The following is an 11,906-nucleotide window of genomic DNA, read 5'->3' on the forward strand; positions in this document are numbered from 1 at the left end:
GTCACCCACAAGAATTCTACAGAAAAGTCTGCCCTTTTTATGGAAATGATTTTTGCAGCCAACAAACAAACCCCAGAATATTTTGTTTTCGCCATACTTGCAAACAGAGTAGGAAAGCTGCTCATTCTCAGCATCTGGGTTTTGAAGGTAGGCTGCCTCTGTATGTGGAGGTTCCACTTCATTATCAAAGAAGTTGCCAAGCCTCCTCTACAAATATGCCTGACCCTTTTAGAAGTCACCTAAGCTAGCTGTGGCCACCACCTCTGCATCTAGTGGAACAAATTTTGGATAGCCCCTGTTTTGATTCAAAGCGTGAAACGACCACACAACCTTGCGGGTGCTGGATTGGTAATGTTGAAGAACTTGGAAATAGGGTGGCGACACCCCAAAAAAGTAATGTGCTTTCCCATGTGGATTACTAGTCCTTCTGTCCTGGCTCAGCACCAAACTGAGTCCATACATCCCTGTTGTTCACAACCACACTGAGAGCTGTCTTGGTGTTAAAAAGCAGTTTATCAACTGGTGCCCAAGTTGCGGTATGGGATTATATTCAGGACTCACAATGCATTCATGTATTTGTGTATATGAAAATCAATTCAATAGTAACAAAGGTACATATTACATTTATTTTGTATTTATTACACTTAATTTTGTATTTATTTTGTATTTACCCTGGATTAAAAGGTGTTAATATGTAAGACTTGTATCCAAATGCATGAGTACATTGTGAGTCTTGAATATAATTTCATACTATGAATTGGGTACCAGTTGATAAATTGTTGTCTTGCATGTTTAGTACCTGCACATTTAGTACCACATTTAGTGGTTAAGAGCGGTGGTTTGGAGCAGTGGAGTCTGATCTGGAGAACCGGGTTTGATTCCCCACTCCTCCCCATGAGCGGCGGAGGCTAATCTGGTGAACTGGGTTTGTTTCCCCACTCCTCCACACGAAACCAGCTGGGTGACCTTGGGCTAGTCACACTCTCTCAGTCTAACCTACCTCGCAGGGTGTCTGTTGTGGGGAGGGGAAGGGAAGGCGATTGTAAGGCGGTTTGATCCTTCCTTAAGTGGTATAGAAAGTTGGCATATAAAAACCAACTCTTCTTCTTCTTCTTCTTTATGTTGTGTTTAGTCTGGATTAAAAGTTCTTAATTTGTAGGACTTTATACAAATACATGAATACATTGTGAACCTTGAATATAATTTCATACCATAAGTTGGGTACCAGTTGATAAATTGTTTGTCTTGCACATTTAGACCCCCCCCTATTATTATCATTCAAAGGTGTTAAAAGGGCCAAAGTCAGATCCGGGAGACATGGGTTCAAATCTCTACCCAACTTAATTTATCCCACAGGGTGTTGTGAGGATCGAACAGAGGAAGGGGAGAACCATGTATGTCGTCCCTGGAAGAAGGGCAGGATGAAAATGTTCCAGAATGATTAATATTTGTCTGGTCTGCATGTGCGAAGGAGCCCTGGCCAGTGAAATAACAAGGAAGAGAACTAGCGCATCGCATTGAGGGTTTCGATGCTGACTTCCCTCTTTTCTTGCTTGGCGGACTTACTCAGCTCCGAGTTGCCTTGAAGGGCTTCACAGCTGCATGCCCATGATTGGATTTCTCTGTGACGGGCAACCTAAACCGTGAGAACAGGTTGCACTGAAAAGCCGGGCGATGATGAGAGATACAATCTTTGGTTGGTGGCGGCACATCTGTGCTGTCCATTCGAGACGTTTCGCTTCCCTTGTGTTGAAGCAGTCAAGCCATGCGCGTTGTAAAAGAGACACCCCAACAAATCTGGAGCTGTATGGGGGGGGGGGGAGTAGGAATCCCTACAATCAATCAATCAGTCAGTCAGTCAGTCACTCTCTCTCTCTCTCTCTCTCTCTCTCTTTCTCTCTCTGGAATAGGGCAGTTGTTCATGGGGTGAAATGAGCTAATATGCTAGTAATATGGGGAGGGGGCATGGCTCAGTGGTAGAGCATCTGCTCAACATGCAGAAAGTCCCAGGTTCAATCCCTGGCATCTCCAGGCAAAAGGACCAGGTAGCATGGTGTAGTGGTTAAGAAAGGTGGTTTAGAGCAGTGGAGTCTGATCTGGAGAATCGGGTTTGATTCCCCACTCCTCCACACGAGCAGCGCAGGCTAATCTGGTGAACTAGATTTGTTTCCCCACTCCTCCACACGAAGCCAGCTGGGTGACCTTGGGCTAGTCACACTCTCTCAGCCTCACCTACCTCCCAGGGTGTCTGTTGTGGGGAGGGGAAGGGAAGGTGATTGTAAGCCGGTTTGATTCTCCCTTAAGTGGTAGAGAAAGACGGCATTTAAAAACCAACTCTTCTTCTTCTTCTTCTAGTAGATGAAGTGAAAGACTTCTGCCTGAGACCCGGGAGAGCCACTGCCAGTCTGAGTAGACAATACTGACTTTGATGGACCAAGGGTCTGATTCAGTGTAAGACAGCGTCATGTGGTTTCTGGCTTAGTAGACACTATGCCCTCCTTGGTGTACATAGCAACACACACACCCCAATATGCCCTTCCCTGTCATTTCTATAGAGTTTGTATCCAGGAATGACCCAATCCACTGGTTCTCTCCCTTCCACCAGATTTATGCAATGTTCACTATATCTATGTTTAAAACCAAGCACTCTAACTCCCCTCTCTTTCAACTTGCCTGGCATGTGCCCTAGGACATCCTTAAGTGGCCATCCTGCTTTACTTTATCATTCCCCTTCATATCTACCCCATCCCCATGTGGGGAAAATAGAAATGTTGTTAGGATCTGAAACTCACTTAATTAATCTGCTACCATTCAGGGCGATGAATCTTGGTTTTGGCTTATTGATAATAAAGGTTAATCACACACAAAAATACCACAGAGTCGTTTTCTTAATCAAATCAATTCTTTACTAACTAATCTCAAGGGTAGGGTACATGGATTAAACAATAAACATCCTACATCTCTAAGTTTCCTAGACTTGCTAAACTCCTTTAGCAGTTACTACGCTTACTCACGAGTAGCCATTCTCACAAGGAGAATGTGCTCCTCCATGCTTGCAGGTTGGTAACTTACAAGTAACTGGGCTACAGTTTCTCTTTCAAACAAAGGATATACCAAAGCAGTAAAATGCAGATTACTTTGCCTACGTGACCATATGACATGGAAGCAATGGCGATCTGCTCTTCCTGACCATTTGGCTAATTAACCCTTTGACTGTCTGACATGTAACGAATCTCGCTATCTAAGACCCAACAAATCCCCTTTTCGAGGTTCAGTTACATTCAGACATGCAAACATAATTCATCACATTTATTAACACATCATATCATATCAATAAGTCCCCTTTGTTTCTTGTCTTTCACTGAGTTAATCTTGAGTTGAAGATTTCTTCCTTGTCTTGCTTGACTTGCGTTCTTGCACTTTTCTTTGCTTGAGAAATTCCAGTATTTTGTCTCTTTCCATATCAAAACAGTGTCTTTCTTCAAAGAGTTTGGATCCTGCTGATTTCTCCAGTTGTTCAGCAATTTTCTTTGCATTTGACTCAGTATCACAGCAAATTAAAACATTGTCCATTATTATTAAAATGTATTGCAATAGGCCATTTTCCTTTCTGCTGAGTAGACATTTCTCTTTATTTCCCCTTTTGAAGCCTTGCTTCTGTAGTTGTGAAGTAAGCTTTTGGCTATCTGTAACAGTAAACATCATCACTGTCATTTTCTTTGAAGTGGCAATGTTTAAAAGAATGTTTATCGCTGTAAGTTGTTGCAGTGATTTCTTCTCCCCACTGAGAAACTTTTGCTCTTTGTTCTCCCAGCTTGAGAAGTTACTTTTCACTTCAGAATGGTTTAAGGTGGTTGAAACCTTTACATCTCCATCAGCTTCAGGACTTCCCTCTTCTGATGCTGTATCCTGTAGACACTTTGCTGCACCAGGCGGCCTAAGCTCCCATGCTGAGGATGTAACCGGCTCGGTTTCCCTTCTTCCAACCTTTGCATCACTCATTCTCTCAGTTGCATTCATCTCGTTTACAATGGAAATTTCCTTTCCCCTTTTGTCTCCCGAGATGCTAACATTTCCTTCATCAGTAGATGGCGCTAGAGGTTCTGTTGAATCACTCTGCACATGCTCTGATGCTTCAATACAAATTTCACATTGCTCATAACTCTTCACACAGTCCTTTACTGGCAAGCCAAACTCATGTAGTTGCTGCCTCACAGACTCCATATTTCTGTGTTTCAATTTTAAATGCCAGAAATACACGCAATCCTCATGTTTGCAATTCTCAGTATTTAAACCTTTAATCTCCTTGTTGCAGTCAACAAAGCATTCCTTTTCATCAATAACAGCATTTTCCTTTGCACAAAGTCCATTGTCTTTCTCACACTGATACAGTTCATCAGAATTAACACTGTCCTCAGTATAATCCACAATCTGGTCTGCAACGTTCTCCAAGTAGTAATGAGAACCTTCTGACAAAACTTCATATTCCCTTGCTTGAGAATCAAACAAATAGCAACCGTTCTCATTTATTGTCACTTGGAACTTAGCATTTGCTAGCCTTTTCACAGACAGTAAACAATGTTCAGATTTTTGCATATAAAGTACATTCTGTAGTCTTAATCCCATTACATTTCCACAGAGAGACTGGATAGAAACAGAAATTTGTCCTTTCTGGGTGCATATTTGTCTCTCCCCATTGGCCATTATGAATGTTTCAGCACATGGTTCCAAATAATCAAAGGCTTCCATGATCCCACATGTATGGTTACTTGACCCTGAATCTAAAAGCAATTTTTGTACACGCTTTGGGTCATCTTTTATTGGTAAAATGTGAGTTGATTGATCTTTTAGCAAAAGCGTAGCGATCTGATCTGGTCTCTTGGGCTTGCTATAGCCTTGACTTCCTGTTGTGGCTGAATCTGGTCTTTGTCTAAAATTCGCGGGCTTTTCCCCCGGAGAGGGGGGTTTTCCCCCTTTTGATTCCCTCTGCTTGCATTGATACGATTTATGGCCAAATTTGCGACAGGTGAAACATTGGAACTTTTTCTCATGCACATGCAATACCTGTATTCCATTAGACAGTTCATTTTCGCGTGCTCTGTCTGTTTCAAATTCTTTCAAGGCTGTGATCAGCTTATTAAGGGTTAAATCCTCTCTGGCTAGCAGGTTTCGCTTCTCTGCATTAAAGCGTGGGTGGAGACTGGCAATGAATATTGTTAAAAAATCTTCTGAGCTCACTTCCCCTCCTGCAAATTTCACCTCTGATTCCAAATCTTGCATATGCTTTAAATGTTGTAAGAGAGTTACATTTTCAGGCATCTTATATGAGAGTAGATTCGCCTTGAGGCTCATCCTCTGACCTCTGGACAAAACACCATACTTTTCATTGAGTGCTTTCATCATATCTTTCGTTGAATTACTATTTAAAATGATGGATGATTCTGTTGGTGATATTGCTCCCACCAGAAGGCACATCCCCTGGGCATCAGCTTTATCAAAGGCATTAAACTTATCTCTGTCAGTCTCATCTGGGGGATCTTCATTTAGTACGTGTTTAATCCCCAGTGCCTTAAATGCTAATTCGACAGATCTTTTCCATATTGGGAAGGATGACTGACTTATGTGGGGAATTATTACTGATTGGATCCCTTTCCCATTTACACTCACGGCTCCTGCGTTTGTGCTCGATGTTACTGGCGTGGCTGCCCGGTTCGCGTCCTCTCCCATTCTTGCAGCTTGTCGCTCTCCTCCTCCAGTTCACAGGCGTGAGGGTTGAGTTTTCCTGTCGTCCCCACAGACTCGGCTGCTCGGCTTCTTTACAGGAATTCCCTCAGGCGTCTGTAAGGTCCTTTGTATTCCTCAGTTCCCCGATGGGACACGATTCAAAAATCAAAAATTGTTCTGTGTGACTTTATATCAATAGCCAAGAATAAACCATCCACTCTGATACCACTTGTTAGGATCTGAAACTCACTTAATTAATCTGCTACCATTCAGGGCGATGAATCTTGGTTTTGGCTTATTGATAATAAAGGTTAATCACACACAAAAATACCACAGAGTCGTTTTCTTAATCAAATCAATTCTTTACTAACTAATCTCAAGGGTAGGGTACATGGATTAAACAATAAACATCCTACATCTCTAAGTTTCCTAGACTTGCTAAACTCCTTTAGCAGTTACTACGCTTACTCACGAGTAGCCATTCTCACAAGGAGAATGTGCTCCTCCATGCTTGCAGGTTGGTAACTTACAAGTAACTGGGCTACAGTTTCTCTTTCAAACAAAGGATATACCAAAGCAGTAAAATGCAGATTACTTTGCCTACGTGACCATATGACATGGAAGCAATGGCGATCTGCTCTTCCTGACCATTTGGCTAATTAACCCTTTGACTGTCTGACATGTAACGAATCTCGCTATCTAAGACCCAACAAATGTGTTTTTAACAATGCTTGCCATGGTTCGAGTCCAGGCAGTACAGAGAGAACAGCTACTGAACAATGTATTAAAGTCCTCAGCTAGCCCTATTCTATTACTCTAATTTATTTCTACAATCTTTTCTTATCAGTCTAAGAGAATCTACTTTAAATACTCATCACCCGAGCCTGCTAACTGCTCTAACTTCACCTAGTCACTTTTCAGCTCCAACTGCCATTTTCCAATTGTCTTTTGCTCCCTTGGAACTCAAATCTTATTGACTCACATACATGTTAATAATTTATAACAATAATTCCATCATGACTTTCCATTATAATCAATGACAATACTTGCTTGATTGTGACTGGTGGTCACATACAGCTCTCAGCTCAAACCAGTTCAACACATCATTAATAACCTACAGCCTATGCTAGACAATGATACTCTCTCACAGGCATTGGGAGGCAAAGCTTTTCTTGCCCACAGACAGCATCCTAACCTTAAACAACTTCTCATCCACAGCAACACCCTTCCAAACATGGTCACAGACTCTGAGACCAGGGTCTGCAACAAACCAAGATGCCAGCTCTGTCCCCATATCCTCTCTGGCAACACAATAACTGGACCTAACAACAGCAGCCATATCATCTCAGGTTCATTCAATTGTTCATCTTCCAATGTTATATATGCCATCAAATATCAACAATGCCCTTCCGCTCTCTACATCAGACAAACAGGTCAGTCCTTCCGAAAAACAATAAATGGACATAAATCTAACATTTAAAACTGCAATGCTCAAAAACCACTGGGAGAACATTTTAATCTTCCAGCTCATTCTTTTGCTGACCTAAGAGTAGGAGTCCTCAAACAAAGATATTTCAAAGGGAAATTACAGTGTGAAATTGCAGAACAATGGACCCCGCCCCCCAGGGTTGAATAGGTACATAGGATTTTTATCTCATTACAGATGCAATTTTTTGGCCCCTAAGCATCCGCTCTGCTCTAATCAAGTTAATTACAATATACATTGTACCTCTGCATCCTTTACAAGCATTCTTTACAGCACTCCTCTACCTTCTGACTAGGATAAAAGAACTCAGATCTCCTGTTCTACTGTGTCTGATCAAGAGAGTTTCAACTCTTGAAAGCTTACCCCCTGAAACTTTTGTTGGTCTCTAAGGTGCTACTGGACTCAAATTTAACTGTTAATAAATAAAGAAGACCATAATAAAAACCCATATTGAACACTCCATAGAGACAGCCTTAATGTAATAGATTCACCTCAGTCCAGAGATACCATTTTTTAAAAACAGCACAATTCAACAGGCTAACTGAAATGATAAAAGGGAGGGAGAACTCTGGACTTCCTATTGCAAGCTGTTCCATAATACCAGGACTACCAAGGTGAAGGAATGAGTCCTCATTGAATGTTTGGTGATTGTTAGGCCAACCAACAGACCTAAGTTGCTGACCTAAATTGGCAAGTGGGAGAATATAGGGAGACCTGGTCCCACAAGTATGTGGGTATCAGGCAGTGAAGAGCTTGAAAGTAAGAACAAACACCTTGAATTGAGCCTGGAAACGAACAGGTAACCATTGAAGATGTGTTCAAATTGGCATGATGTATTCTGACACCCTTGTCAAGAGGTTACCATAATGCAGTAATTTTATGGCAATAAAGGGACTGATGCTTTTCCCTTTCTTTTGAACCTTGAGTTTGGATCCAACCAGCTTTTTTGCTCCATCTCATCCAGCTCTCCTCTTTACTATAGTACCTGTCCCACATGGCTTTTATCTATGCAGATCCCATGATCCCTACCACCTTTTTGGTGGTCAAAGCAGACCCTCTTCTTTTTTTTCATCAGCAGAAAACCAGCAAAAAACCTGGTTGGATCCAACCCATGAAGATGGGAGGAATCTTCGTTTCCCCATAAGAATCTACCAGAGACTTTTCTAACTGTCGTTAACATGTCATTCTTGGAGTGGCCCACTTGGTGTCCTCATTAGACAATGGGAAACAAATAGAATATGTTTTACTGTATTTCGGAAAGCTATGATCTAGAAGCTGGATGTTGTTGGCTTGGAATGGCTTGAACTAAGAATTTAGAAGTAAAAAGGGGGTCACATAGAAAGATGTGATCCTTAGAAAACTTTCAGTGAAATCATAAGCATGTATATTCAGAAGTAAGTCCTATTGAATTCAATGGGACTTTCTCCACAGTAAATGTGTTTAGAATTTGATAGGATTTACTCCCTAGTAAGTTTCAAATTCAATGGGACTTACTTCCTAATATAGGGGTACCCAACCTTTTTGTGTCTGTGGGCATCTTTGGAATTCTGACAAAGGGTGGTGGGCATAATCACAAAATGGCAGGGGTTGAGACTATATACAACTCTAATAGTAACTCTTCAACATTTCAGGCAGAAGTTCTGTTTAATGTTATACCTTTTAATCTGCACCGCCAATCAGAAGCCCTGCTGGGAAAAAGCCCTACCCACAGCCCCACCTACTTTCTAAAAGAACATTGCCGGCACCAGGAAAGGTGTCAGAGGGCACCAGGGTGCCCACAGGCCCCACACTGGGGACCCTTTCCCTAGTGCGTATTGAATTGCAGGTATAATACATGAACGAGACAAAGTTAAACATTTTAAAGTCTGACTGATTTCAATGTAAACTTTAAGAAGGGCTTAAATCCCTTGATGAAATTAATAGAACTTAAACTGAACCAATCCTTTTTGGAGGAGGAAATAACAGGTTGCCACAGAATATTGAAAATTATTTTATAGTTGCTTATAGGGATGTTATGCTTACATGTGTTTTAAAACAACTAGTGCAACTGGCTTGGATCCAGCAATCCATCACTGGAAGGTGTTGGTAGATCTGCGGGTTTGCTTATTCAGCTCGCCCCAACAGTCGGCACCCCTGAAATGTTACTCCTGGATCCATTAGAACAAATAGCCTCAAAGCACATGAGGAGGGGGAAAGAGGGTGAAACCACCCCTCCTTCCTCTTCAGCCAGTGAAGTTGTGCTTGAGAAGAGCGTGCGGCTTTCCTCCCTTCCCCATCCTCACTGCACCCAGCAGACCCAGGTAGCTGTTTGTCCATGCAGATCCCACAACTCAAGGAATCATCTTTCCAAGGGTCGATAGCAATTACTGGGAGGGAGGGGCTGTATTGAAAATCCACACTTCATCTACTAATGTATCCCTGGATTGAAGCCATTATTATATTAATGACATACTTTCCATAATGCTACATAACCATCATGCTTTTCAATCGTCAAATATTATTTTAAAAATAAGAATACCTTTCTGCTCACAGGTGTCTTCTTTCTGTTGCAAATGCTGAGACCCATTTGCCACTAAATTATTGAGAAGATCTACAAATTTTAGAATTATCCAGTACCAGGCAGAAGCATTTGAAAACATTTGTGTGTAGTTAGATATCTGAGTTGCTGTCTTATCATTTATTCACACTGCTGTACATTCTTCAGCAAGCCAGAGCTAATTGGATTATAGTTCAGTTAGACTAACCCCATGATGAGATTTGTCCCTTAAGGGCCTCTGTATAAAAAGAAAAAATATCAACATGACCTGATTTAATCAAATTAAGAGTTTGCTTCAGCTCATTTGTTCCATCTTGACACCGAAAGACTGCAGATATGGCTACATGAACTGCAACTAAGCAAAGCTGGGGGAACACCATTCACTGGGACATTGCCGTATTTGTTTCATGGGCATAAATCTGGAAATGTGAGGTCTATATGGCACAAGAGCTTTCTTTCTGAATTAAATTTAGCACTAGAGGGTCAATGGGAGATGCAATCACAGATGCAATGGTAAAGGGGAGTGTGGACTTTAGTGTGTACACAATCAGAACAATCCCAGTGCACATTGTTCTAATTTGAGCCGATTATGTTTTATTATTATTATCTATTAATTATTAACTATTAAGCTCAAATTATGTTCTGATTTAATAGATGCTATACCATCTTATGTCCAAGATGCACCAGCAGAGTGCCCTGGCAGCACTACGCCCCAGTCAGGTGCTGGGGTGGCAGGACCACAGAGTGGCAGCAGTACTACAGAGCAATGCCAGTACAAACCAGTGTACTGGAGGAAAAAGGGGTGGACTCGGGTGTGGCAGGAGTCAGCTCCCTAAGCTGCCCTAGCCCAGGAGTGCCCCCCAAAACTGGTGGAAAGTTAATGTCATCCAAACCACAGCATAGTTGTTATTCCCACTAATGTCCCCCATAGAAGCATATTATGAGAAAAATGGCCTTTTTTTGGTTGGGTTGTTCCCCTCATGGTCACCCCCCCCCCAACTACTTTGGGGCTTTGTTTTAATTATGCTTGTATTTTCTGACCTTCAGAAGTCGCCTCGCTCTCCCCTCGCTTCCCCCCCCCCGCATTTTCAGGAGTTTAAAGTCTAACTCAATCCCAAATTGAAAGATGGTCTTGTGCACACTTCAGGTTTTTCTCCCCTCGCCCATTCTTCTTTTACAATTTTTATTGAAATTTATAGGGTACAAAAATAAAAAGGGATGGGGGGAAATGTAGAAAGAAAGTATTACATTCCTGTGTCCAAGTTTTGTCATTACAATAGTGACATATCTTGAAGATCAGTTTAACTTAGACTCCACCCCTTACAGTATATTGTAATATATAATATTGTGTAATATAGTGTACAGAATTTAGTCACTTCATAAACACATAATAGTAATACCTCCTCTATTAGAAACGAGTATTAAGTATATCGGTTACATACTTTATATTTCAAGTTAATATACTAAATACAATTATCTAAGTTCATCATTACTGCATATTTGTCATATAGTGGTTGCCATTTATACCTGCAGTCTTCTAATGGCAGTTTTTCATCTAACAAGTTAGTTTTGATATCGAAGCTAATGGAGTGCTTCAGGGATCTGTCCTGGGCCTTGTGTTGTTCAACATCTTTCTAAATGATTTGGATGAAGGAATAGAGGGGATGCTTATTAAGTTTGCAGATAATACTAAATTGGGAGGCGTAGCAAATATGGTAGAAAGAGCCAGGATTCAGGATGATCTTGACAGGCTGGAGAATTCGGCTAAAACTAATAAAATGCACTTCAACAAAGACAAATGTAAAGTTCTGCATTTAGATAGGAAAAATCAAATGCATAATTATAGAATGGGGGAAACTTGTCTCAGTAGTAGAGTGTGCGAAAAGGATCTTAGGGTCTTAGTAGACCAAACACTGAACATGAGTCAGCAGTGTGATGAGGTAGCTAAAAAGGCAAATGCAATCTTGGGCTGTATCCACACAAGTATAGTGTCCAGATCACACAAAGTGATGGTATTACTTTACTCTGCTATGGTTAGACCTCACCTAGAGTATTGTGTTCAGTTTTGGGCACTGCAATTTAAGAAAGATGTAGACAAGCTGGAACATTTCCAGAGGAGGGCAACAAAGATGGTGAGCCTGCTTGGCGGGGGCCCTCGCT

The 11,906-nt window shown here is 41.4% G+C and overlaps 1 non-coding gene across 1 annotated transcript; it reads left to right on the forward strand.

The window, feature by feature from the left end:
* The first annotated feature begins 1,959 nt into the window (after positions 1 to 1,959).
* Positions 1,960 to 2,031, forward strand: TRNAV-AAC (transfer RNA valine (anticodon AAC)). The gene has a single exon. It is a non-coding gene; the product is annotated as a tRNA-Val (tRNA).
* Positions 2,032 to 11,906: the final 9,875 nt, after the last annotated feature.

Source organism: Euleptes europaea, chromosome 15, assembly GCF_029931775.1.
Source record: "Euleptes europaea isolate rEulEur1 chromosome 15, rEulEur1.hap1, whole genome shotgun sequence".
In the NCBI taxonomy this organism is placed as follows: domain Eukaryota; kingdom Metazoa; phylum Chordata; class Lepidosauria; order Squamata; family Sphaerodactylidae; genus Euleptes; species Euleptes europaea.